The sequence below is a fragment of the Triturus cristatus genome, chromosome 4_2, assembly GCF_964204655.1.
Source record: "Triturus cristatus chromosome 4_2, aTriCri1.1, whole genome shotgun sequence".
NCBI lineage: Eukaryota > Metazoa > Chordata > Amphibia > Caudata > Salamandridae > Triturus > Triturus cristatus.
In genome coordinates this window covers 58,279,284-58,307,058 of record NC_140586.1, presented here as the reverse complement: position 1 = coordinate 58,307,058, position 27,775 = coordinate 58,279,284, and the positions used below count along the sequence as shown (strand labels likewise).

The 27,775-nt window shown below is 46.6% G+C and overlaps 1 long non-coding RNA gene across 1 annotated transcript in view; it reads right to left on the bottom strand.

The window, feature by feature from the left end:
- Positions 1-27,775, bottom strand: part of LOC146832968 (uncharacterized) — a 68,496-nt gene that overhangs the window by 3,022 nt on the left and 37,699 nt on the right. The window contains exon 2 of the long non-coding RNA XR_014960187.1: positions 1,637-1,701. This is a non-coding gene — a long non-coding RNA (uncharacterized LOC146832968). The remainder of the gene's footprint in view (positions 1-1,636; positions 1,702-27,775) is intronic.

Here is a 27,775-nt window from a genome sequence, read left to right as displayed (position 1 = left end):
CAAAAGTCACATACCAAGTCCCATGCTACTTCTGTAACAATATCTGGGACAGCATCAGTCAAAGAAGGTATATGTTTGTTCAGTTAATAATAATCAACTGTCATGTGCCAAGAATTATCACATTTGCACATAGGCTACACAAAATCAGTTCAAGCATTTGTGATTAGGGTCACCACCTCCGCATCTGTCAAGCCCTGCACGATCTCACTGATCCCTTCACGCCCATCTGGCATTCTGTACTGTTTCAAATGAATTTCCTTTGTAACATGGGGCACCTTCACTGGGGAATCTTGTGTTTCAAACTCCACCTCTGGACCTTCTATTAAATCCTGTGCAAACTGTTTTTCTGTCTGTACATGCCACTTAATAACCATTGCAATCTCCCATAGGCAAATCACATTTTCTCTAACGCTGTTCTGTCCAGTATCTTTTAGTGTGCAAAAGCACAGCATCATCTGCATTTGTCCAGCATCTGAATTTAAAAGTGACCTTTTCTTTCCCTGCACTTTCCTGTAACTAAAAAGGGCCCATTGCTCTTGAATTAACTCACAAAATAAATGTTCATATTTCTGAATTAACCACATATCAGAATTATTGTACACAATCTGCTGTTGTTCACATTCAAAATCATATTGTTGCATTTCTCTTTTGAAGCAAAATTTATCATTCACTGTCATGTCTAATTTATGTCCGCAACCGGTGATCGTTAAGTCTAAAACACTGGTCTGTTTACCTCCCTGCACATTCCTTTCTGGCTGAAAAACCTCTTCGGAAGAATTAATTAAAACTGTCTGAGTAGCTTGAAGTCTGACTGGGTTCTCTGTCACATTTTTCACATTTGAATCATCCTGGTTATCACACACGTTTAATTCTGTCTTAAAAGATATATTTTCAAACTGGGCAACAACTAACTGTTTCTTCAGCTCACTGCGTTCTTTTTGCAAATGCTCAAATGGTTGATGCATATTAACCAACACATTTAAAATAACACCGCTGTCTCTGTCTAAAATGTCATTAATCTCCTGCTGATTAACACCCTTCATCGCAACTCCGGAGTCTGTAATCTCGGAGGAGTCCCACGTTTCAGGCTTATGCTTTGATATTTTACATTCACTTTGCAACTGAAAACATTTTATATGCATTCCTTAACAAACACTTGAAAGGGATCCAGCCCTTTCTGCCTAACGTAGCAAACTATTTATAAGCACTTTTTACAAAACACACCTAAACACACACACACACACCAATTCTAACTCAGCACAATTAGCTCACTTCACGAGCCAGCACACCATATGGGCTACCCCCATGCAAATAAATCAATTGATATCTGAGAGTCCGCTTTTAATTTCTAGAAAACATATTTCTTCCCCTTTTAAATCAACGTTCACATCCTGCAACCGACAATGCCAAAATGTAATGAAAGGTCTCAGATCTCCCCTGGACCAAGGTATGTACCGTCACTTTCCCAGGGAGAGAATATCAGTTCCAAATTTATGGAATATAACATATACACAGCACTTCCTAAGGTGGGCAAACTTTCAACACTCCCCCAAAGGCAAGGCAAGAAAACAATATATCGAAATATACTTTGCACATCACTTGCCAGGAGTAGAACAACTTCCTATAATACAATTACCTGCTAGAAGGGAATTCACCCATCATTCTACAACAGAATACTTGGCCAAGAGGAGTCCACACCTCCTGCAACAAGGAAAAGACGAATTGGTATATCTGGGATGTATTTATTAGTAAATAGCACCACACGATAAGCCAAATGTACCTATCATAGCAGACTCTAACATATCAATAGTATGATTGAAACACAATCAAGGCAAACATATATGTAGAAATATATATGTATGGATATAAGAATCAGAAAATAAGAAGGAAAGGAAAGAATCAGTAAAGAATCAAGAGACAGTTAGTAGCAGAGACACCTCACCTACTGCTTCATCATTTCACCCCACTTTGCTCAAGGGGAGTCCATTGCTTGAACCGGGTGAAAGCTCAGAGGTGACACCACTCTTCCGTGACAACACGTCTGCTCCACGGCGTGAACTTGCACCAGGCCAGTGTAGGCTCCCCTTTTTAATACAAATTCAAACACAACAAAGCTTCTAGCAAGCCTCGCCCCCTCGTTCTCATGAGAGCCCGTACCAGCCTGCTCCAAGGCCACTGCATCGGTTGATCAGGCCTTCGCTATGGCTCAGAGACAGACTATGTACATTCCTCTGATAAGAACCAGTTCTCTCTAGTCAGTAAAGTGTGAAAAACAGGAGAAGAGCAAAACATGCCCTCCCCACCTCCGTAGCTTCGTGCAGGCACAGAAAATAGCTTCAGTCATGAAAATGGAGTTAGTTAAGCCATGCACACAAAGGCCCTAAGCAAGATGGAATCAAAAAGCAAGGATGACATGAAACCATGTCAAAGGCAATAGTCAGCACTGCCATAAAGCAAGGTAAAGTCAGAAATCAGAATGACATTAGACCACGTCAAAGCCAATAGGTCAAAGTCATAATTCACCTAACCCAAATAACACTATAGACTTTATCCCTCAGTATACAACATTGAGCACATGTGTGCACCACCACCCACAACACTGCACCCCAACATCCCATACCTTCTATTCTTGGCAAGACTATTCTACTAAAAGACAGCAAGATTACAGGACAGAAGAGAAGCAGGCATATGCAAACCCATCCTACATTAAGGCTAGGGTAACATAACACACTTAAGTCAGTACAAAATGGTGGTGGTTGAGGGTCATCATAGGGTGTCAGACCACAAAAGTGGCTCATTCACTACAGGCCTGGAGGTTAAGAGTTTGGAGTTTATGTACTGGCAGTAGGTCAATCTGGTATGACAGCTGGTCATATTGCTCTTCTGGGCTTAGTGGCATAAAAATATGACCTCCCTTGTTGGGGAATAAATAGTGAAAAATGGTTGGAATGTATTTAGAAACTGCCATACTGGCCTAGAAATTAGAGATTATCAGGTGCAGAATGGCACCTTTGTGGTGTGTGGGTTTATGGCAGTGTTGTTGGAGATCATTGTTTTAAGAAAGGAGGCAAAAGAGTCCACATAGCTGTTACTCTCGCCTTCCCAGAGGTTGTTAAAGTCACCAAAGAAGATAGTGTTGTCCAAGCTGATAAATTGAGAGGTGAAAAGATTCATGCATTCCTCCATGAAGATGTTGTTTCGACCCGGTAGACAGAAAATCACATTCAATCTGATGTTGGAGGTAGTGGATGTGGACATTTCCACCAACATGCATTGGAAAGACTGAAAATGAGTTGTTGGGAAGGCCCTGCATCTCAGGGAGTTTCTGTGAATTAGTTCAATAGCTCTACCTTGGCTATCTTCCCGGTAACAATGCAAAATGGGTAATTGAGAGGAAGTAGAAGGTCTAAAACGTGGTTAGATGAGTCATTGAGGATCAGGATGTCGAGATTATGGGCCAAGATCGAGACCGATATCTCTAGACAGTGTTTGACTACAGACCAACAATTGTATAGCATGCAGTTCAGGGAAAAGCTGTTGTCTTTCTGACTTGCCTGTTCAGGGAGGGAAGTTGGTATTTGTATCAAATCAAGAGGGGATGATCGTGCACCGGGATGTTGTGTATGAGTTTGACTGTGGTTTGAAATTATGGTAGAAATCGAGCAGCCCACTGCAGGAAGAGAGGAGGAGGGGGTAGTGGAATTTGAAGCTGTGTAACTCTCTAGGAGATAGACTAGGTATAAGTTGTCTAGTGGAGATTGTATCCGTGTGGGTCTGAGTAGACGTTTGTCTCTTGGTTAACCCCGGGCGGAGCAGGCGGAGTTGCTCTACACAGAGCTCTACAGAGTTGGGCAAAAACTCTGTGGAGCTCAACTCCACGCTTCCACCTCACCCTCAATAAATATTTTATAAAATAAAAATGAAAATTAAGGTAAATAAAATACACCTACCTTTTTCATGTGTCTCCAGGATGCCCTCCTCCTCACCATGTTACTGCAGAATCCCCTACGTCAGATGTACGTTGTGTAGAACTGTGCGCGCATGCTGTGGGTTGCGGGGGCATATTTGATTGCAGGAGATTCTGGGGTTAGAGGGGTTGTCTGGATGGACAGGAAGGGGAGGAAAATGGATGAGGGGTGTTAGGGATAAATGGAGACGGAGAGCTTGGAGTATTGTCGGAGGGCTTGTGGGTGAGATAAATAAAGTTGATTGTGGCCAGGATTGTGTTGTTGGCTTGGGACATGATTTTCCCATTGTTGTAGATTGAAATAGAAAGGCTGCCCAAGAGGCCAAAGGGGGGAAAGCATTTGAGTTTGCATCCAAAGGGAATGTTAGAGAGAGAGTAGGATGGGAGAAAATTGTGTAAGGATCTGATCCATAGGTCAGTGTTGTGTGTAAAAAGGAGGAGGTCAGCTTTGAGGGTGTCTTTACATTGCCAATGGTATTGGTCTGTGAAGAGGGTGTCCATGAAGTCTCTAAAGGTCCTATGTTTCAGGTTTTTCATTGCGTATTTAGAAAGATTCGGGAGTGTTTGATTTTGAAAGCATTGGTGCCAGATCTGGAAACGCACGATGGGAATCTGGGGGCAAGGGGCATCACCATCATGTTGGAGGCTGATGCAGAACGGAAAGTTATAGGTATGACCTAGACAACCATTGCTAGGGCAAAGATGGGCATTTTGCGGTCTCCCGCTGCCTTGCAAAGCGCACTGCATCCTTTGGGGTAGAAAGAGACCTCATTTAATAGTCTTTGGTAGAGCAACAGATGAGGCTGGTATTAGGATCCCAATGTCATCGATATGTTGAGTTGGTGGGATTGGACAGTTTTCTAAGGTTGGTTGAGCTTATGTTGGATGATGACTTTGCCCCTTTAAAGATGGTTGCCGTTTTGAGGGTGGTGGTGTCTACTTCCCTGCGTGGCCAATCGAAGAAGCGGACCATGCCCCTATAGAGACACTGCTACTCCAGTCACCAGCTGGGATGAAGTGATGAGGATGTTGTGCCTTTAAAGGATATTGTTAGGTTTGTAAGGGCTGCAGGTCTGGAGCTGAGGAATCCATGTTCGTTATCCTGCAGGCTCCAAGCCATCATCTTGAGGGCTCCAGTGATCCTTTGGTAAAGGAGGTTCGGTCTGAGGATTGTAGATTAGAGATTTAGAGAGTATTCCAATAAGGCATTAAACAAGAACTTGGGTTCGTTTTGAACACAATCAAGTACAGAGGGAGATGGCAGTTGTGTAAGCACTCTGGAATTTACAGGTAAAGGGCTAGATGACGTTTTTGGTGAGAAAGCTGTGCCTGAGTGTGAAGACAGCTATGGGGAAGCATAAGAGCAATTATGCAGATAGGTTATCTGACTCAAGGTCTCCCTCACCCACATGGAAAGGGTTGAGGCATGATTCTAATCATGAGCAAACAGTCAGGAGAATTGTGATGGGAACACTATCTTCTTTAAAGAAAAGCTGCAGTGGGGAAGAGGTGGAAGTCTCTACAAAATATCAAAGGTATTAGTATTTGGAAAAAATGTATTACCAGAAATTCTAAACTATATATGTTTAAATATAGGTTAAAGGCATTGGACATTTCATCACAAAATATTGCATTGGTTTATTTTTATTATTATTGATGTTCACTATCACATTAGAAACATTCAAACACGTTAAATTATACCTCTGCACTATCGGGTTTTGAGCAGGCATGTATTTCTTCTTCTTTTTTTTTTTTTGCTTCGCTCTCATTGGTAAAGGTGGCAACAACAATCACGTGGGAAGTTTGAACCTGACAGCGTTGAAGTAGGTTTCACCTGATAACGCTGCCAGTAACGGCACAGAATGTCAGAGATTGTAATTGTACACAGATAGCAGGGTGAGTGCACTGCGATTGCTTGGGTTTGTAAGAGGGAGGCACAAAATCAGTTTCTGCATGAGTTTAAACCAGGAAGGAATGTTTCTATTATCAGTGAGCACATACAATTGGAGCTTGTTAATGGGGATACTACACAACAGGGTTGTTGGTTCAGACTAAGTTTAAGATTGAAACACATTGTATTGCGGGGTATAAGAGGAAGTTAAGTCATGTATTTGTGTATATATGTTTACATGTATATTTAGGATAGTTTTCGTCAACTGATGGGCTTTATTTATTTATATTCCAGACCCCTGACGAAGGGCTCATTAGCTCGAAATACATTGGGCATACACACGCACAGTTGCCAAGGATGTATAGTGAATTCTGACGTGCTACAGAATAAGGCCTGGATTGGCATTTCAGTAGCATTATAAATTTGGAATAACACTATAGTTGTAATAACATGAAATCATTTTTGGTACAGACATGGATTACTATGGATTACATTGGTTAAAATTCGGTTTTGGATTGTTGAATTCTTGAAATAGAACGCTTTCAGAGCTGTAGCAGCTTGAGTTTGGGTGGTGACTACCGACCAGATTAAAAAATAAATATAGGTTTTGACATTTAAAAGGAACCTGGTACTTCTTCTGCGATTTTATTGAGACAGTTTCATAGGAGTCCATAGTGGTATTTGCCCATTCATAACATTGTGCTGGATGTCATACAAAGGGCATTGAAAGATCCAGAGAAAATCTCTATGCCAAGGATTATTCAAAATTACATCCACTGGAAAACAAATTGAGGAAAAAGTCCCAGATGTGGTATGTGTGGACCGAATAGTAGCCAGCCTCGCTGGTCAAACTTCCAGGTGGAGGAGTCTATTTTGAAGGAGCTGATGGATTAAAAGATAGATTCTTTCTTAAAGAAATCCTATGGTGTATCAAATCTTGCACAGAGAGTTTTAATTTATGGTGCTTAGGCGGCACAGTTGCTAATCTCTGTTTAAAGCAACTCAGAATGGAACAGGGTGTTTGTCATTGCTTGAAATAAAACAGATCAAATGTATTTCAAATGTTTAATGTGACATTGTGAGGGCATCGCCATTGCCAGTGTGGCTACCAGTGCTGCAAGAAGGAAATTATTGCTAAAAGAATGGCACACAGACTTGGCACAGTAGGCAACTGCATTACTGATGCTATTCTTGTGAGTCTGATATTTATAGTACAGAATTGGAAGAGAAGCTCCAAGGAGAAAACCACTGTAATCCTTTTGCCAGAGGCAGATTTTTTCATTTGGATAGAAATTGTTTAGGTAACCATCGAGAAGACAGCAATCATCTTCTATATCTAAGAGAAGATAATTCCCAGATAAAAACTTTCAGGAGCAGAATCAAGGTTCCCCAGGAAGACAGAAGCCCTGACTATACAGAGAAAAAAGACGACTTTCCGGCAGCAGGTCGAAATCACCACTTTTGGAAGGCTGTGGGTGTTTAAGATTATTGTGATGGGAAATTAGCATTTGAATTCAAAGGTCTCCATGCAGATTCAGGAGTCAGACTGATATCTTGACCAAAATGCCCAAGGAGACAAGTTCTGTCAGAGGCCATTCAGAGATGATCCAGAAGGAGGCCACAATAGCAGTACTACAGAGGGGACGAGGATTTTGTTTGATAATTTTCCTGGGACAGCAGTAAAAAGGAGGTTCAGGGCTATTATTGAAGATAGAAACAATCTTGAGAATAATTCAATTGGTTCCACCACAGGATTATATGATAACAGTAGATTTGCCGGACACTTACAATCGTATTCTAAAAGTGAAGCACCATTGTTTTCTTCAGTTCTGCGTTCAAAACAAACATTATCTATTTCAGGCCTTGCCATTTAGGCTAAAGACATCTCTGTGTGTTTACAACAAGGTAGCTTCCCTAGTGACATCCCTCCATCTTTAAAGATTGGTGGTGTATCCTTATCTAGAAGATTGCCTTCTGCATGCTTCATCAATACAGAATAGAATGACAGAACTGGAGATAATGAAATCCTGCAGTATAAGACAACAAAAAATGTCAGATGGTGCCTTCACAGGACAGAATGTTTATTAGATCCTGTTTTCTGAACAGAACTTCAAAAGAGGGTTCTTCCCAAAGAAAAACCTGGAAGACTACAGAACTTGGTGACAGAGTTTCTGAGGAAGAGAGAAGCCACAGCAATATTCTAGTTAAAGATGCATGGTCGCATGGCGGCATGCATTTTTACTTTCCTTGGGCACACCTTCACCCGCTGCTAAATCACCTTCATGCTTACTGGAAGCCAACATGTCAGGATTTCAAGACGATGATTCCACTGACAAAGGAGATCTGGGACTCTATGGCTTGGTGGATAAGTAAGGTGTCTTTGGAGAAAATAATTTATCTTCAGTCTGTTTGTCTGAGGATCATAACAATAAACACAAGTGCATTGTGCTGGGGGCCTGTTGTGGAAAAATTATCTACCGAAGCCGGATGGAGTAAAACAGATAGCAAGATATCTTCTACCTGAAGAGAGAAGTAATGGCAGTGATCAGAGTTCTCATTTTCTTTTTTCCTCAGATCCAGAACAATCTGTTCTATTAAGATCAGACAACATGGTGACTTATAGCAACCATTTGAAGGCCAGGAGGACAGAATCAAAGTCCTTAAAACAAATAGCTGCTCAGTTGGTGTGACTGGGACAGATACATATTTGCTATCCCTGAGTGTCACATGTGAGAGCAAAAGAAAAAGAGAATGTGCAGGCTGACTCCCTGAGCAGAATATTCCTGTTCTCTTAAACTCCTTACTTAAAAGCTGTTATTCTTCAAGACTCCTTTTTATGATTTTTTTGCTAATCTAGACAATGTACAGGCACCCAGATTCTGTTCAAAATCTCTGGGAAAGATGGTTTGGGGGATCGATGCATTGACAATGTAGTGCCACAGGAACTAAAATACACGTTCCTGCCTTTTCCAATAGTTCCAAAAGTCCTAGCTCACCTAAAGGGGTACAACTGGAAAATGGTGATGGCAGTTCCATTAAGGACAAGGAGATCACAATTTCTTCAGCTATAGAGATGATCAACCCAACAAGCTTTGTAAGGTTATATACATTGTCCTGAGCACTGATGTTCAAATATATGTCCAATCTCATAGAAGTCCACAAATGATGCTCTTTTTTTCTTTTATCTTTTTTATTTGGCAATATTCAAGCTTGGGTGCCCTGCTGCACAGGGGGGGGCCTGCAGAGTCCTGTGTTACACCACTCCCTGATATCAATGTTGTCACATGCATGGTTATCAGTGGATTGTAACTGTGTAAATTCAAGCTCACAGAACGAGAGTACTCGCCTGCATCCCTCTGTCCACTAATTTTAATGACCGGTGCTGCATTGTCAAGTTGGCATAGTTTCAAGAATAAGAGAAAGAACATGATGGTGAATGCAGTTGTCAAAATTGAATACTGTCAAAAAAAGAGAAAAGAAGAAAAGAGCATTGTTTGTGGACTTCTATGAGATTGGCTATTTATTTGAACATCAGTGCTTAGGCAAATGTATATAAGTGTATAGGGAATTTATTCCTGATTAGAAGGTTTTGGTGGCTGCCTTCATTCCGTGGAAGCACTGATCAGATGTGTTTTCTTATGAGACATAGGGCACTTCACATTTCTTGTGCATTAATACAACCGTGCCGCCTATCTGTTTGTTGAAGCCTTGCAAGGTTCCCATAAATTGCTACAGTCTACGCCAAGAGATATTTTACAAAGCACTACTCAGTCAGTCAAAGTTACTTTATTCGGTTCATAGCAAAAACCATAAAAGTACGACGTACATAAAACAATACAACCATTATAAAAACATTTGACATAAAATTACAAACATATTAATAAAAAAATTAATTTTTAGTCAAAATTCAGAGGTGATATACACTATAACCATGTGATCTTTTTCCTCAATCTCATTGAGATTACTAAAAAAGTAGCTATGTTAAATATCTCCCAAGGAGAACCCAACATCTGAAGATACATGAGTGCTGGTTTTACCTGTCTAAAACCTTTATTTTTTATAAGAGGAATAATGTATTTTTTACGGATTAAAGACAGGTGGCTACAAAAGAAGATAAAGTGCGTGGTATCTTTAATGGAAAATCTGTCTCATGAACAGATCCCCAGATCCCTCTCCTTCGTCCAACCAAGGGAGTCAGTAAGTAAAAGATGGAATTTGTTCATTCTGAACCTAGTTAATAAGAAACGGTGGTTCATATTATTAATAATACCCAGGTAAGGCTCTAAACTGTTAGATGTAATAATCAACTGATGAGCCCTTACAGTGGGTTTGAGTAACTCCTTTTCTTCCCTTATTAGCATTGCCCTCTGTTTATGGGTGACTTTAATCCATTTTAGATCCCCCTTTACTATAATACTTGGATTTTCAAATAAATCAGGTCGACCCAAGTACCTGGCTAGATACTTAATATAATTCAACCACGGGATAGTTTTGCCGTACTCTAAAGATAGGCAATCTTTTAAAATTGCGTGATTCAGTTCTAGTTCAGGATTTAGCCAAATTGAAATCCATTTCAGGAGTGGGGCAATAGCTGTGCGGTCCGTTAAGTAGTCTATCCCACACTCTTGGTGGACGATATAGCCCGATGTTGAGCAGGGGAGGGATAATAAAGATTTTAAGAATCTATCTTCTACAACCTGCAGATCAGAGATATTTTTAAATCCCCAGAAATCAGCACCATACAATGCAATGGAGGAGCATTTGGCTACGTAAATATTCAACATAGCTTGCATGGGCTTCACCCCCAATTTGCGTCCAAACTCCAGGACAGCAAGTGTGGCCCTAGCAAAAGCATTACGTATGGCAGCTAATTGTGCGGCCCAGGTGGACTTGTGATCGAAGATGACCCCCAAATAAGGGAATCTCGAAACCCGTGATAAAACATGACCTTCACAAAACATAGTCTTTACTCTCTTTGATTTGGTGCCCACAATCATCACATGGGATTTGGAGAAATTCACTCCAAGATCAAGTGCAATCATGAATTTTGCAAAAGAATCTAAAAGATTTTGGAGCCCTACAGCCGTGCGTGCTAAGAGCGCGGCATCATCAGCATACAGTAATGCTGGAATGGCGAATTTGCCTTCCCTAGGAATATCCTTGCATGACTTAATTAGTGTAGAACCCAAATCGTTAATATAAAGTGTAAAAAGCAGGGGGGCTAAAATGCATCCTTGCCTAACGCCGTTAGTGATTCCTATCTTATCCGTGGAATTACCAAGACGATCGTATCTGACCGTGGCAGTGAGATCTCTATGCAAATCCGCTAGGAAATAAACAATATTAGCATCTATTCCACATTTAAGTAATAACCCCCACAGTTTTGAACGATTAACTCGATCAAACCGAGGACAAGTCCATAAAGGCCAGATACAAGGCCCCTTTTTTTGCAATAGTATACTTGCCTATTAAAAGTTGAAGGTTCAGGCTCTGGTCTATGGTCCCGCGACCCTTGCGAAACCCATATTGTAGACACGAAAGAGTAGCTGTGTCGTCTAGCCAATCAGTTAGTCTGCCCAGGACCACACGCCCCAGAACCTTCACAGCTGAATCAATAAGGGAGATAGGCCGATAGCAGCTGGGGTCCCCCCTGTTACCTTTCTTAAAAATGGGTATGATCACTGATTCGGACCAAGTGTCCGGAATCCCAGCGACGCATACCCGGTTAAAAAAATTGGTTAGTACTATGGACCAAGTCTCAGGATCAGATTTAAAGAGATCCGCTGGGACGCCATCGGGGCCTGGAGCCTTATTACTTGTCATTTTACCGATGGCCTCGACCACTTCTGTCTTAGAGACTAATAAAGTATATGGGTTCACAATAGTGGAAGAAATACTCGATTCACCACAAGTGCCCATTTCATAGACTGATTTAAAATGAGAGTGCCAAGATTGTTTCCCAATGCCGCAATCTAATTGATCATTACCTGTATCACAAAAGAAGGGTTTATTAACCACTGACCAAAACTTTGCACTATTTCTTATAACATCCACACAGGAAAGTTCTTCCCATGCTTCCTCCCTGATCTTCTTTTTCCTGGCATCCAAAGTTTTCTTATATTCTTTCCTCAGCTCCGAAACCAAGGTCCTGTTCACTGGCTTGGATTTCAAGGCGGCCTTCAGCTTTCTGTTTGCAGTTGAACAGTTTTTATCAAACCAGCCTAGCTCAGCCTTATCCTTATGTTTACCTGGGCAGCTCAAATCTACTAAGATCTGAGTACAAATAGCAGAATATGCCACTAGAACCTCATCATCCCCTGCTTCGAGGTCCAGGCACGTATTTAACTCAGATCCAACCTTTCTTTTTAAGTTGTTGTAAAAGTCGCCTGGAATTACTTTGCTCCATCTGATTCTACGGTCCTGATCTGATGGGCGAATATCGGATTTATCCACGGTTGCTTGAGGTTTAACAGGTTTTTTAAGAAGGTGCCAAAGACTAAGGATCACGGGATTGTGGTCACTAAAATGGGTCCAGGTCGTCATATAACTTTTAATATTAATCCCAAGAGCAGAGCTAACAAAAATATAATCAATGACTGTGTCTTTCCCAGTTCCTTTAAAGGTGGGGATAATTTCGCCCGCCGTAGGCGGGAGAAACAAACCATGGTCTGCCAAAATAGATTCGAGAAGATCTCCCGCCACTGTGTGTTCAAAATGTGCAACCCCTGATTCAATCGGTCCCAAAGGATCCGAGGGGAAGCATTGAAGTGGACAACCATGGATGTTAAAATCACCCATCATTATGGTGAGGCAATTCTTACTGTTAAGTTTATTAGTCTCCTTGTGATCAGCTAAAAAGCTGTTTAACGCGGCCAGGTGATCGGTCGTGGCAACTCTGTCATATGAATTATAAAAATTAACTACCAAAAAATCAGGTCCCTCATTCATCAAAATAAAAATGGCCAGACAATTTGGCGAGCCAGTTACTAGTTGAGAAAATGAACCGGGTATGGTGGCTGAAATTAGAGTAACCAACCCACCCTTCGCCCTCCCAGAACTAGTCGGGGTGGCAGATGGAAAAAAACTCACATACCCATCAATAAACAACGTATCCTCTGTGTCCCATGTCTCTTGCAGACCGATAATATCACCCGAGCTGATTAGTTTTCTCCAAGCAGGATCATCTAATTTACTTTTTAGACCTGCTATATTCCAGGAGATCAATTTAGATAAAAGACCCGGTGATTCCTGGTTTGATCCTACTGAGGTGGAAGCATGATTTGGTGATTTCACGGCTAGAGGGACAGGAACTCGTGTGTCAGGGGTAATAATTTGATCACGAGTCCTTAGTCACTCGATTTCTTCCAGGTTGGAAAAGACATCAAATCTATTAGAGACTGGGACAGCAAAGTTATTAATAGGACCGAGTCTATTAGGTTGGACAGAAAACGTTGATCTAATGTGGGATGGAGGATAAAAGAAACCCAAGGGGAGAATGTTCACATAGTCTTTATGGATTCTCACCGACCCTGCCTGTCTTAAAATATCATTTACCAACCCTGGGGATCTGAAGCTTACAACGATACAGTCTCCCTCTAGGTGTTTAACAGTCTTTCCTACCCATGGTACCCTTCTGATCATCATGAAATGCTTATGGAGGTGGTGACCCAGAACCGTTTTATTAGACAAGTGGTGAAGAGCCTTGTTTTTCAGGGAGGTCCAGTGTTCCTTTTTATCACACTCCAATTTGGGCACATTGGCTAGAATTATAGTGTAGGGGCATGCCTCAGCCGGTAAATGTAAGGAGAAATCCCCTCCCTGCTGTGGTACAGGGAAATATGGATCCCCCTCCTTAGTCTGCATTTGCCCTTCTTTTCCTAGGGTCTTACCTAAATTATCTTTGGCTGATTGGGAGATATTAGATCCTAAGCAGTTGGGCACTACAGGAGGGACTGGTTGTTGTGAAGGAGTGATCATGGAACTCAACAAATTATCCACAGAAGCCGTAATTGTGCTAAGTGTATCCCCTACCGCAGTGTTTGAGCCTGTTTTGAGCACTTTACTACTGAGGTGAGATTCCAAAATACTAATACGGTCCTCAATACGCTTCAGAGTAGCTATTAGGGGCTGAATGAGTGACGTGCGATGTGCTTCCATGGTCGTAACAATACTAGACATAAGTGTCTCCCTACTCTGGTCCGCACCTAAATTGGGACTGACACGCCTGCTCTCCCCAGGATCCACACTGTGTAAGTGAAGAGAGCTAGGTTTAACTCGCTCCGACCCAGAAACAGTGGTAATAGTCCTTGGTTGCTTTGCCTGCTTTCGATTTCCCACTGGGTTTTTATTAGCTTTTCTTTTACCCGTGACAATTTTCCCCCCATTAATCATAATATCGCTTTTAATCCTAGACTGTCTAGTATGAATAGCCACAGGTGAAGGGGCTATACTATCTGTGCTTAAAGGTGTAATAGCAGTAGGATGACAGTCTTCCACAATTGACTCACAAGGAATCACACGTGGATACAATACAGCCGGTATGGCATTAGGGAAGGAAATATCGTCTGAGGGTAACGGGATACTTAAATGTCCAGTGGGCTCAAGAGATAGTCGGCGTTCAACCAGGGCGATTTCATTCACTACGGCAGTTTCAGCCTGTTTTAAATAGTTGTCCAATGTCCCCATGCCTGCAGCCCTCGTGCATGATTTAGAATGCCCCTTCGTCATGACTCATACAGATGATAAATAATGTCGCAAGGAGTGCTTTGTAGAACTCACCCCAGAACAGATGACGATGACGGTTCTGACAAGATGTAAGGGGGTAGTCCAAACCCGACCTCCTTCGTCCTCTGACAGCCTCAGATGGCCCGCCCTTTGCCCGGGCTTAGCCCGGCGCCCGCCCGCGCGCGTCCCGCGACGCGAAGGAAGCGGCGATCTTTTATGCGCCTCCGGGCGCTTAGATGTCGTCAAGGAGCGCCGGGGCACCTGGGAGTTGTGGTTTTTCCCCGCTCCGGGCAGCGTGATCAAATGGCAAGCCTACACCCAGCGAGGGAGCACCAACAGAGTCAGCGGTGAGGGAAGAAGGGCAAGGACAGCAGCCCCGTCGAGAAGCAGGTCACTCTGGTAGGTTTTTTCAAATTGTTCGCGCTTTCCCGCTCCACCAGGGAAGCGGCGATCTTTTATGCGCCTCCGGGCGCTTAGATGTCGTCAAGGAGCGCCGGGGCACCTGGGAGTTGTGGTTTTTCCCCGCTCCGGGCAGCGTGATCAAATGGCAAGCCTACACCCAGCGAGGGAGCACCAACAGAGTCAGCGGTGAGGGAAGAAGGGCAAGGACAGCAGCCCCGTCGAGAAGCAGGTCACTCTGGTAGGTTTTTTCAAATTGTTCGCGCTTTTCCGCTCCACCAGGGAAGCGGCGATCTTTTATGCGCCTCCGGGCGCTTAGATGTCGTCAAGGAGCGCCGGGGCACCTGGGAGTTGTGGTTTTTCCCCGCTCCGGGCTTCGTGATCAAATGGCAAGATTACACCCAGCGAGGGAGCACCAACAGAGTCAGCGGTGAGGGAAGAAGGACAAGGACAGCAGCCCCGTCGAGAAGCAGGTCACTCTGGTAGGTTTTTTCAAATTGTTCGCGCTTTCCCGCTCCACCAGGGAAGCGGCGATCTTTTATGCGCCTCCGGGCGCTTAGATGTCGTCAAGGAGCGCCGGGGCACCTGGGAGTTGTGGTTTTTCCCCGCTCCGGGCAGCGTGATCAAATGGCAAGCCTACACCCAGCGAGGGAGCACCAACAGAGTCAGCGGTGAGGGAAGAAGGGCAAGGACAGCAGCCCCGTCGAGAAGCAGGTCACTCTGGTAGGTTTTTTCAAATTGTTCGCGCTTTCCTGCTCCACCAGGGAAGCGGCGATCTTTTATGCGCCTCCGGGCGCTTAGATGTCGTCAAGGAGCGCCGGGGCACCTGGGAGTTGTGGTTTTTCCCCGCTCCGGGCAGCGTGATCAAATGGCAAGCCTACACCCAGCGAGGGAGCACCAACAGAGTCAGCGGTGAGGGAAGAAGGGCAAGGACAGCAGCCCCGTCGAGAAGCAGGTCACTCTGGTAGGTTTTTTCAAATTGTTCGCGCTTTCCCGCTCCACCAGGGAAGCGGCGATCTTTTATGCGCCTCCGGGCGCTTAGATGTCGTCAAGGAGCGCCGGGGCACCTGGGAGTTGTGGTTTTTCCCCGCTCCGGGCAGCGTGATCAAATGGCAAGCCTACACCCAGCGAGGGAGCACCAACAGAGTCAGCGGTGAGGGAAGAAGGGCAAGGACAGCAGCCCCGTCGAGAAGCAGGTCACTCTGGTAGGTTTTTTCAAATTGTTCGCGCTTTTCCGCTCCACCAGGGAAGCGGCGATCTTTTATGCGCCTCCGGGCGCTTAGATGTCGTCAAGGAGCGCCGGGGCACCTGGGAGTTGTGGTTTTTCCCCGCTCCGGGCAGCGTGATCAAATGGCAAGATTACACCCAGCGAGGGAGCACCAACAGAGTCAGCGGTGTGGGAAGAAGGGCAAGGACAGCAGCCCCGTCGAGAAGCAGGTCACTCTGGTAGGTTTTTTCAAATTGTTCGCGCTTTCCCGCTCCACCAGGGAAGCGGCGATCTTTTATGCGCCTCCGGGCGCTTAGATGTCGTCAAGGAGCGCCGGGGCACCTGGGAGTTGTGGTTTTTCCCCGCTCCGGGCAGCGTGATCAAATGGCAAGCCTACACCCAGCGAGGGAGCACCAACAGAGTCAGCGGTGAGGGAAGAAGGGCAAGGACAGCAGCCCCGTCGAGAAGCAGGTCACTCTGGTAGGTTTTTTCAAATTGTTCGCGCTTTCCTGCTCCACCAGGGAAGCGGCGATCTTTTATGCGCCTCCGGGCGCTTAGATGTCGTCAAGGAGCGCCGGGGCACCTGGGAGTTGTGGTTTTTCCCCGCTCCGGGCAGCGTGATCAAATGGCAAGCCTACACCCAGCGAGGGAGCACCAACAGAGTCAGCGGTGAGGGAAGAAGGGCAAGGACAGCAGCCCCGTCGAGAAGCAGGTCACTCTGGTAGGTTTTTTCAAATTGTTCGCGCTTTCCCGCTCCACCAGGGAAGCGGCGATCTTTTATGCGCCTCCGGGCGCTTAGATGTCGTCAAGGAGCGCCGGGGCACCTGGGAGTTGTGGTTTTTCCCCGCTCCGGGCAGCGTGATCAAATGGCAAGCCTACACCCAGCGAGGGAGCACCAACAGAGTCAGCGGTGAGGGAAGAAGGGCAAGGACAGCAGCCCCGTCGAGAAGCAGGTCACTCTGGTAGGTTTTTTCAAATTGTTTGCGCTTTCCCTACTCTTTGAGGTTCTGGAAGGAGAGGATTAAAGAATAAGGCTCTGCCTTTTCACAGAGCTGAAGTAACTCAAAATTCACCTAAACCGTCAACTCTGAAGTTGTATGCTAGTCATTACGGGTTGTTTCAGAAATGGTGGAAAGATCATTCAGTTTGTCTTTTGAAAAGTCAATTGGTTTCAATCATGGATTTTCTATCGGGTGGATACCATAGGAATATAGCTATTTCAACTTCAAGAGCCCAGCAGGAGTGGTAAAAATGTCCATGGGTGTGGGAGAGGGGGAATTAGATAAATCATTGTTTTTACCTACTTAGTCTTCTGAAGTAGAAATGTGGCATTTACTAGATGTAAACAAGCATTGAAAATGCAATAGGTCTCGTCTTTGATTAAGTTAAAGCCATTTGCTTTGCTAATGGTATTGTATAGCAAAGCAAATGGCTTTAACTTAATTAAAGGCGAGACCTATTGCATTTTAAGCCATGCTGCACAGCAGCATGAACAAGACTAACAAAACATTGACAAATCCAATAGAATTTGCAAAGGCGAAACTTATTGGCTTTGCCAGTGCTTTTTAATACTGTACCAGGGCTCCTCTGTATCCAATTGAGCCGTGGGGAAACACAGCTTCTTTGGATCCTTGAATTTGTGCCCTGCCTACATGAGTGGCACTGAAAGAATGCCAGTGGCCATAAGTAAAACAAACACTGGTAAAGCCATTAGGTTTGACCTGGGCAAGCATCCTGTTTTTTTTATATTTGCAAACATGAACAATTTACATTAAGAATAAATAAATACTAAAAATGCCAATTTTTGAAGGTGGCAGGCATATGTTTGTAAAACAAGCAAAAATGACCAATCCCAAAAATAAATGTTTAAACACATAAAAATAAAGCAGAAATGGAAAAATAAAAAGGCACTGGCAAAGCCAATAGGCCGCACATTTGTGAAGCTGCCAATGGTTTTTATACAAAATGTTCTTTGCCAATGCTGGGCAACAGTGAAAAAAAGGAAAATAAAAAGACATGATGACCCAACAAGTGCATGAGCACATACGTGTCAGGACATCTTGTGGCCACGTCATTCAGTGGGCGTATAACGTGTGATACATGTGTGTTCCTACTGAATGACGGCGCCATTTTATTTATTTTTTATTTACCAATTGAAAAAGGAAGGTGCCACTTGGAGCAGTAAATTAAACAAAATATTTTCACTTATGCAAAAGCATTTTTTAAGACAGAATGGCACCTCAACAACTTGGAGCGGTCAGGTCTTCCAAAAGATGTAAAACTAACTGTTTTGAGAGGTAGGGGAGCAATGAAGAAGTGTGTAGTGGGAGCATCTGGGGAGAACCATCAGGGAATGGAGCGCAACAGATGGGAGGGCGGATTATATAAAGATTAAAAAAGCCAGTTTGTGGCCAAAAGGGATCGAAAAGGCTGATGGCGAGCAGGTATCAACCGGAAAAGAAGCACATGAGGGATACAGCAAGTGGGGGGGGGGGAGCAACACAGAGTATGGAGGTGTGAGTATTTAGGGGGACGAAGCACAAAAAAGAGAGGACTGGAAGACACATGCACTCTCATAAAGTTCTTATAGCACAAGTAAAAAGCAGTTTCCGACATGTGAAAGATGCAAGTTAGCTAATCAAAAGGATAGTGAAGAGGCAATACTCTAGGGAAGGGACAAACACGCAAAGAGGGAGGCAAGCCATAAAATAAGAAGCAAGCAAATGAGAGTGACAATAAAGCCAACAAATGGTAAGCAGTGGGCGGGATTTTAGTCCTCTGACAGTTTTTATATGGTCCAAAAGGGGCTTTCGCCATCTCAGAGGCAAGACCTAAAAACAGAGACTGGCCCTCAAACCGCGTCATTGAAGTGAGTTACTTTTTTATCAAGGCATTTTATTCGATTTTGTGGCAAAAGGTGGTACATTGTGGATGAGTAGTCAACAATGGAGAAGCACCATAAGTCATTTAAATGTCCAAGGTTGTAGGGGCATCCTTCCTGTCATTGTGGCCAGTGTTGACTGCCTACATCAACATAATAAAAAGCAATAAAAATGTCAAAAACAATCACAACCCCAAGGCACCCACCGTCGAAGTGAGCTACTTTTAAGGCAGATGGGCCAAGTGTATAAGCAACATGCTGTTAGTGAAGAGAGCTAATGGCTGAAGAGGGTCGACCCACTGTCCCCATGATGCATGCTGTGGTGGGGGAAGCAAAATGTGATTGGCACTTGAACAGACCATTGAATAACGAGGACTGCTAGAAGAAGCCCCTGTATGCGTGACACAGTTAAAGCTATCTATAGGCAAGTCTTAAAAATAGAACTCCTGCCTCCGACTAAGTAGTAAAGGACAACCAACGTCACTCACAGTCCTGGTCCCTGCTCAGTGCCACTGCACCTGCTTCACTACTGTCAGTTACTCATAAGGCCTGCATGGTCTCGAACAGGTTCTTAGATTTTATTTTTTTTGTTTGGGGAATTTTATGTAGCGCGAACTCGACCGAAGGTGTCAGAGCGCTTTACATGAGCACTGGTTGCGTAGGAGAGGGACACATTCATTTTAGGCACCGGAGATGAAGTGATTTGCCCAGAATCACAGGATGTTGAGAGTCCCTGCCGAGACTCAGCCCTATAGTGCCAATATCGGCAACAGTTATCACAACACACATAAGTACATAAATAAAAACACACGACACTGAATGTAAGTGGAGAAATATTGCTGCAGGTTTATTAGCATAATAAATATGCAAACACGGTGGGTTATCTTACGGGCGATCCCAGGGCAGGCCAGCCCCAAGCCGCCTGCCCGTCTGATAAGCCTAGAGTCACCATGGCAACGCCAATTGGTGTATACCAAATGTTGGGAGGGTCCCCCCCTCCCATCCGTGGACCTCCAGTCCACATGCTTCACACGCCCCCCCGTGATGGGTGGGCGGAGCATACATGGCAGCCCCCGGTTGCTCAGACCCACAACCGCCTGTCGGTTAGCGGGGCGCCGTAGGTCTTCCAGTGGACACGCTAAAGATCCCTGGGTATCCTGGCTTAGCACCACACGGTGCTGCTGCATGCTATACCCCTTGGTATGTGCAGACCCTGGATCGCCCTGTAACTCCTCCACAGCCTTGGGAGTGGCCACCGTCACTACCAGGGCCCCCCACCAAGGTAGACCTATTTCCTTACAACCTGCTGCAGCCAAAGCTTCCCCTAGGTCCAGTAGGAAAAGAACCGTGCCTAAACTAGAGAGGTGCACCCCATCTCCCTCCCGGCACCCTGTGGACTTGGCGTGTATAAGACCATGCCTGATGAAGCCCAAAACCTCTTTGCTCTGCGCAACTGCGCATGGCTCCAGGTAGACCTTTTTACCTACAGCAACTGATACCGGGCTTCTCCCAGGTCCAGCCAAGACAATCTACGCCCAGCTGGACCGGCGGGCGGCCTGCCCCTCAGGACAGGTGCCCTCATCCTTTCTAACTCCCCCGTGGAATTTGACTGAAACGACCGTAAACCTAAAACTAGGCGTTGGTCCAATGTAGCCTTTGAATGGCTGAAGAACAATCCCCTTGACAAGACACTCCTGCCTGACAGTGCCAATGCGGGAGGGGTAAGAGTTGACAAGCCCGCCTTACCTCCTCCTTCACTCAGTTGGAGTATGTCCATCGCCTTCCATCAGTCACCACCAAATGAGAAGCCTTGCCCTCCCAAACTTTTGCTAGTATACCAGGGAGAGACAGGACTGAGTGACCACAGAGGAGGACCAACGTGTAAAATTCTTCACTATCTTGGATACTGGGTACGCCAATTGTTCTCCTGCTAATTGGTAGCCCAAAAGCATTACCCCGGGGTTTCCCTCAATCATGTGGACCATATCGCCCCCGAGGAAGGCCACTTCCACAACCTGCATAGCTGCCAGCCAGTGCTGAAGGGCAGGATACGTTACCCGGTACCGCTACTCGCATCCATGGTACCTGTTTCGTCGAACTCAAGGACGGGCTACTAAGTGAGCAACCAGGCTCCGCCCACTCCTGCCTGGCGGAGCCCATGCGGGAGGAGGTAAGGGTTGACAAGCCTGCCTTTCTTCCTCTTTCACACCGTTGGAGTACGCCCATCGTATTCCATCAGTCACCACCCAATGTGAAGCCTTGCCCTCCCAAAATTCTGCTAATATACCAGGGAGAGACAGGACAGAGTGACCACAGAGGAGAACAACGTGTAAAATGCTTCTCTATTTGAATACTGGGAAAGCCAAATTGTTCTCCTGCAGATTTGTAGCCCAAAGTGTTACCCCGGTGTTTCCCGTAATCATATGGACCATACGCCCCTGTTGGAAGGCCCCTTCCACAACCTGCATGGCTGCCAGCCAGTGAGCAACCAGGCTCCGCCCTAGTATCCAGAGGTCAAACCCAAGCCCCTCCAGGTTCTGCTGCTTCACCTGCCTGTTAACAGGACACCCAGGGCAGACCACCGGTCTATAACCCATGCTTGGCCATGCCTGAGCTAAAACACCTTGAACAGCATGACAACAGGCTAACCACCAGCATTGCGTTCTGAATGTTTCTGGCACTGCCAAGAAACATGCGCATAACTAAAGCAACTGGCACCATGCCATAAAAGTATCCATTCAGCCTCCTATGAGTGCAAAATGTGCTCTTGTGGCGATCCGTATTAGTGTTCCCTCCAAACCAGCCGCCCTAACCAGGCAACTCGCACCCTCTTGGCACTGGCACACTCCCGCCCCAGCTGCCCTAGAGTGCCTGGTCGTGTGTGGCCACAACCTACGTTTTATCACTGACGTTATATCGGGGTAAGATGACACTCAACTAACTCTACTGCTGAGTGCCCGTTGCACCATCGCAAGTATGTCTTTTGCCTACTCAGTGGCTGGATGTAAAGTTAGATGACATTGGCAGCCCAGCCCGGGCGAACCTAGCAGCTTACAGTTTCTGGTGCTATAGACAGTACCTGTAGCATGATGAACCGAGTGCAATTCCCTTGCTCCTGTTGAGCACGGAACCCACAACAACTTCTCACCATGGTTCAATACCTTAATGCTGCTCATCGTTTCCTAGCAGAATGTTGACAAATCCATGTTCTGCAATGGCACTACATTGCAGCCTGGACCATTCTGCCAGCTTCCGAAAGACCTTTGTCCTGCTGCCTGGCCTAAGCAATCTTGCCCTGTTCTAGAAGCGCCCGCTTCAGCCCTAGAGCTAACAATTCACCAGTAACCCCAAACTGGCCCTGATGCGAAACAAACCATGCCAAGGCACACAGGTGTGTGTAATAACTAATAGCAGGTCTAACAGCGTCAACAGGCATCCTCAGCTAACAATAAGCATGAAGGAGTAAGGGTTTCCAGTGGGAATGAGATGACAGTAAATACAGCGGGAGGAGCGGCCAATGACCTGCCCAAAGACTCTTCGAAATCCTCCTACCGAATGATGTGGGAGCCCGCCACCATCCTCTGTCCAAGCCTGCCAACCCCACAAGTATTTGGACCCCTATTGCACCAAGGATTGGAGGGGCGGGGGAGGGGCAGTCCGGTCTGAGGAAGTGTGTGATGGAGGACCTGCGTCCTAGAGTACCTATAGTTGGGTTCCACGAGTACCTGATGTGTTAATACTAATAGCGTGGTAGCAACTCAATCAGCACAGGGCAGATGCCCAACTGTCTTACAACCGTGTGAGACACACAGGGAGATAACGGAAGGCTAACCCCAGTCCGACACAGAACAAACCCACCATGTGACTGTGCTCAAAGAAAACTCCATCCCACATCAAACTGAACCAGTGCTGTGCCTGAAAATTACAACCGATATTAGAACCGATGCTACCTCCCTGCTTGCGGAAGCATAACAGAGGGGCCTAAGAACCAAATCACCAGCCCTTCGCTACACGCCTGGTATTACCCCTAGCAGCACTTCTCAAGCAGTAACCATTCTGTATTATACAGCGGCGCGCCGACCCCCCACAGCCATCGCCCAGAGGGGTTAGGGAACAACGCTTGCCACTGCATGATTATGTTACCCCAAGTGCGTAGAGCCTCGTTTAAACATGAGCAGCTGCAAAAGTATTCCTAGCTGAAACTAAGTGACAACAGAGGGACTCGGACCAATGTATTCAGAAGCTGAAGATGTAACGCCTATCGAACATACCTCCTCACCTTTGCACAAGAGGAGAGCGGCGCAACCTCGCTGCCCGCCCCACATCTCTGCATGTTCGACCCCCAGTCCTAGTCGCCCGGTGATGGCATGTGCTGACATAATATCTGTTTGCTCCAGGCCCTCTGCTACGCCCTGGAGGATGTGGCTGTGAGGGACAATAATGCAGCTGGGTCGAGTAAAACCGCACCAAGCAAAGGCAAACTATGTGGCACAATACAGCCATCTTGTAATGGTATACTTCATTCTTTTCACATTTTATTAAAACTTGGTACACTTTCTGGGTACAGGTTGCACTTCATTAGTGCCAGCATAATACCTAAATACCGCAATAAGCTGAAGAAAGGTGACCAGTGCAGCTTTGCAGGGCTTTCCACTGCTTGGCAGCATGCAAACAAGGTGGGTGGATGAAAGAATCTATTTCAAGTGTGCGGGGACATCTTTCTCTGAGAAGACTACGGAAAAAACTCTGATAACCGAAACAAGGAAATAAGCTGAATCGTTTAGTGCCATAACTGGCGAACCACTGAGGTAGCACTAAATACCACTGCCAGTGAGATACCGTTTGTGTACCGTGGCAGTATAACGGGGGACTATCCTGAAAATTTCAAAACAACCCATAACTTCTAGATGCCCCGCATACTGCACGCTCCCTCCGGGCTCAACCCAGCTCCTCCGCTTAGCGGCCGAGGGGCCCCTAAATTTGTGTCGGAAACACACTAAATAACAGATTGTTCCTGGTGCCCAACTCAATTGTACTCATTTAACGACCTCAAGTGGCTGACACGCTGAGCCATTGGTTAGCCTGGTACTAAATATCAGATGCCACTAGTTACCCAGCTCAAAGGTACTCATCTTATCGAGCTCATGTGGATGAAAGGCCGAGCAGAAGGTGACTGGGCACTTAATAGCAGATGGTTCTAGCGACCCAACTCAATGGAACGCAGTTAATCAACCTCAGCTGGAAGAAAGGCTGAGCAATCGAAACAGTGACCCAGAGTTCAGACACCGGTCCCTGTAGGGGGGGGGATTGGCTCACTGCGCCACCGGACCCGGTCCTATTACCACCCAAAAGACCACTTTCTAGAAGAAACCGATAATACTTCATACCGTGCTGCGTTGCAAATCCTATAAGAATAATGGAATTATTAAATGCTGGAACATTAATTTTCCCTCTGTCACTCAAGCATGTTACAACTGGATTAGTAAAAACTTCCGCCTATGAGTTTGACTCCTGCGCATGTGCAGGGGGCTTCCCCACCCTTGCTGAAGCCTGTCTCGAGACTAGGGAATCTATTAAAACATTTCCTTGAAATGCAAATCATAACTGCGTGAAAATGCCGTTTTTTGACAACAAATTGCCCTTTTGTGCCTTCTGCCACGAACTTCTTGTGCAAGAGTGACAGCCTTATCAAAACCAGCGAGAAGATAAGAGATCTGCCTAGGATGTCGGTAAGTGTAAACTCGACCTAAGGCTCGGTCCCTGGTCTCCTGCGCCAAAGTCAGCAGCCTGATCCTCGGCGGACGTGCAACCCGACGCTCCACCCCCCAACTACCGAGCAATGCCCCACCCTCCGGGAGACAAGGCAACCAAGGGACGCCGAGGGAGCGCGGCCGCGCAATCCACATCCATGCTGACCTGTCCTGGCCCGGCAACCCAGTTTAAAGATTACTTTAGAATGACTCCGCAGTGGAGGGAGCGGGAAGCGTTGCGATATGAACGCGTACTCGGCCCGAAGGATAGGAGCGCTGGCGTGCGCACCGAGTAACTACATATTCAGTCACAGCGATAGTGAATGTTATGCCCCAGGAATACAGGATGCGGACGCGACTCCGAGGCTCGATCCCTGGTTTCCTACCCAAGCCAGCAGCTTGTGCCTCGGACCACTGCGCAAACCGGCGCTCCATTCCCCCCACTGCCATGCATGGCACCTCCACCCCGCGATGCCTGGCGACCACGAGAAGCCGAAGTAGGCGCCGCCCAGCAATGCACCGTGAGGTCTGGAGGCGCAGGGAGAAGTGGGGGTGCCCCACGCGACTGCCCCTGCTCACCAATACCCGTACCGCTGATGAACAACGACGGAGAGCAGCCGCCGGACCTGCAAGACTCCCAGCCGCCGAGTGTGCCAGTGTGCAAAGACCCGGGACTCCATGTAGAAAATTAAAACCGTGCAATGTGTATTATTTTTTTTTTTTTTTTTTTTTTTTTTTTTATCTAATTACTTTAGTCCACGATGGGGCGAATAAGCGTGTCAGGTGTTCTTGGTGTAACCACTGATTATTCAATCAGACAGGACCAATAACTGGGTCGATGCTCTTCAGTCCCAACATCAATAATCTCTGACTGGATAGCGTGAGTAACCTGGTTCTTCAGTCCCCGCTAATCGGACTGAGTACATCATGGCTTCTGATGCTCCTCAGTCACGACCTCTAATCTCAGACCGAATAAACTAAATGCCTGAAACCAGTGAAGTACCGTGTCGACCTCCAATCTTTGACCGCATAGGGTGAATGACTGTATCTGACGGTCTTCAGTCGCCACCACTAGTCGGATGGGTAACTAACTGCCTCAATGTTCCTCAGCCACGACCTCTAATCTCCCATTGGATGGTGTGAATAACTGTTAGATGTTCTATAGCCACAACCTCAAATCTCCGATCGGTCTGAGTGAATAACCGTGTCTGATGCCCTTACGCCACATCCTTTTCTAATCGCGGGCCCGACCAAGCAGCTTTCTTGCGCACTGCAGCAAGCCTGCTAGAAGGGTCCCTTCTTTTGGTGCGGTGCAGTAGAAAGGGGGGGAGCCGCGGCCCTCGCAGCCCCCCCAGCACACAACCTCCGGCCCATGCTGGCCGGAACCCTGCTACCGGCTCTGCCGTATTGATCAGAAACGAAAGGGGAGCAGCGGAGCGCCCCCTCCCCCGCAACACGCATCATCAGGCCACCGCGGGCAGGGGCCCTGAAACCAGCACTCCATAGTGCCGATAGGCGTAGGGAAGAGCGTCCCGACCATGCTCCCTCCCCCACCCAAAGAGTTGCTGGGAACCCTCATGGTAGTCGTTGCCCACCCCTATCCACAACATGACCCACCTGGCCGGGGGCTTGGTACGGGCCGCCATAGGAAAAGCAGCAGAGTGAGGCACCTCGCGACGCTCACTGCCACCCTCCACCCACGCACTCAACATCTGGCCCCCACGGGCCGAGGCCCCCGAGCCAGCTCGACAACAAGGGGAGGGGCCTTAACCCCAGAGGAGGGGGAGGGTTGCTGAACCAAGAAACTCCGGCCCGATGCGAGCTACCTCTCGCCCCCAGATTGCCGACCGCTGCCCTGACCAGGGGAGAGGTGCCGCTCCCTCTGCACCCCAGGAGCTGCCCCCCCCCAAGGGAGCCCGCAGGCAAGGCAATGGCCGGGCTTTGCCGCCTTACATAGGGGTAAGGGGGGGCGGTCATATCAGTCACCGGAGGACAGCTCCTGGCGTGGTACTGCAAGGTATAAATTGCAAGTAACAAAGGATGCCTCTTTTGCAAAAAAGTAAGCAGCTAACCTATTTACATCATACGCACTCTGAAATCTATTTGGCACTCGTTCTATGCAGCAGGCATATTAACCCTCTGCACGAACATCACCGAAGTCGAAACCACAACTATACAGAGACGCAGCATCCGGTGCTTCAACTAGCATGATAAGCTTCCAAACCCGACGCCCCCAAGAAGCCAGCACAGGTGCGATGGCCCCGGTCTCATCGCCCTAAATCCGGCCCAGCCGGGGCCTCCCACAAGCAATCCAAGAGCTCTACGCTCCACCAAGGCTCTCGGAGGAGTCCGAAGGACCCAGGCTCACCGTCAGAAAATTACTAAACACCGACAGTGTTTCCGACCCGGCAAATGGCGCGACGCTGAACCATGGGTCAGCCTGTGTACGGCCAACCCACTCCACCATGTTTGTGGCAAACACATGGCAGCTCGAGGCCTCCTACGCCCCTGAACTAACTGCCTCGGCCTCAGGGACGCCGTGAAAGAAATCGGACATTTGGAGCCAGAAGCAACCTCACAGTTGTCGGGTACTGAGACCTGATCCGGGCTTTCCCAGTAACGCTACAACCCCGGTGTTGCATAATTATATAGCGCGAACTCGACCCGAAGGTATTGCAACGCTATACACGAGCACCTTATATACATTCACATTCGGCAGGAGATTAAGTGATTTGCCCAGATCACAGGCTGTGGACGCGACCACGAGGCTCGAACCAAAGGTCTGCAGTCTAGCCCCCGGACCACATCCCGTCCCCAGGGACCTCAGGCCCAATGAGAGCCCCTCCCAGGGCAAATAACCAAGGCTAAGGGAAGCCGCCGACTGGGACACGTCTAACTGCCGGCTTTCAACGTACACATTTTTATATCGCCCACCTCAAGCAGACTCACCGCGACA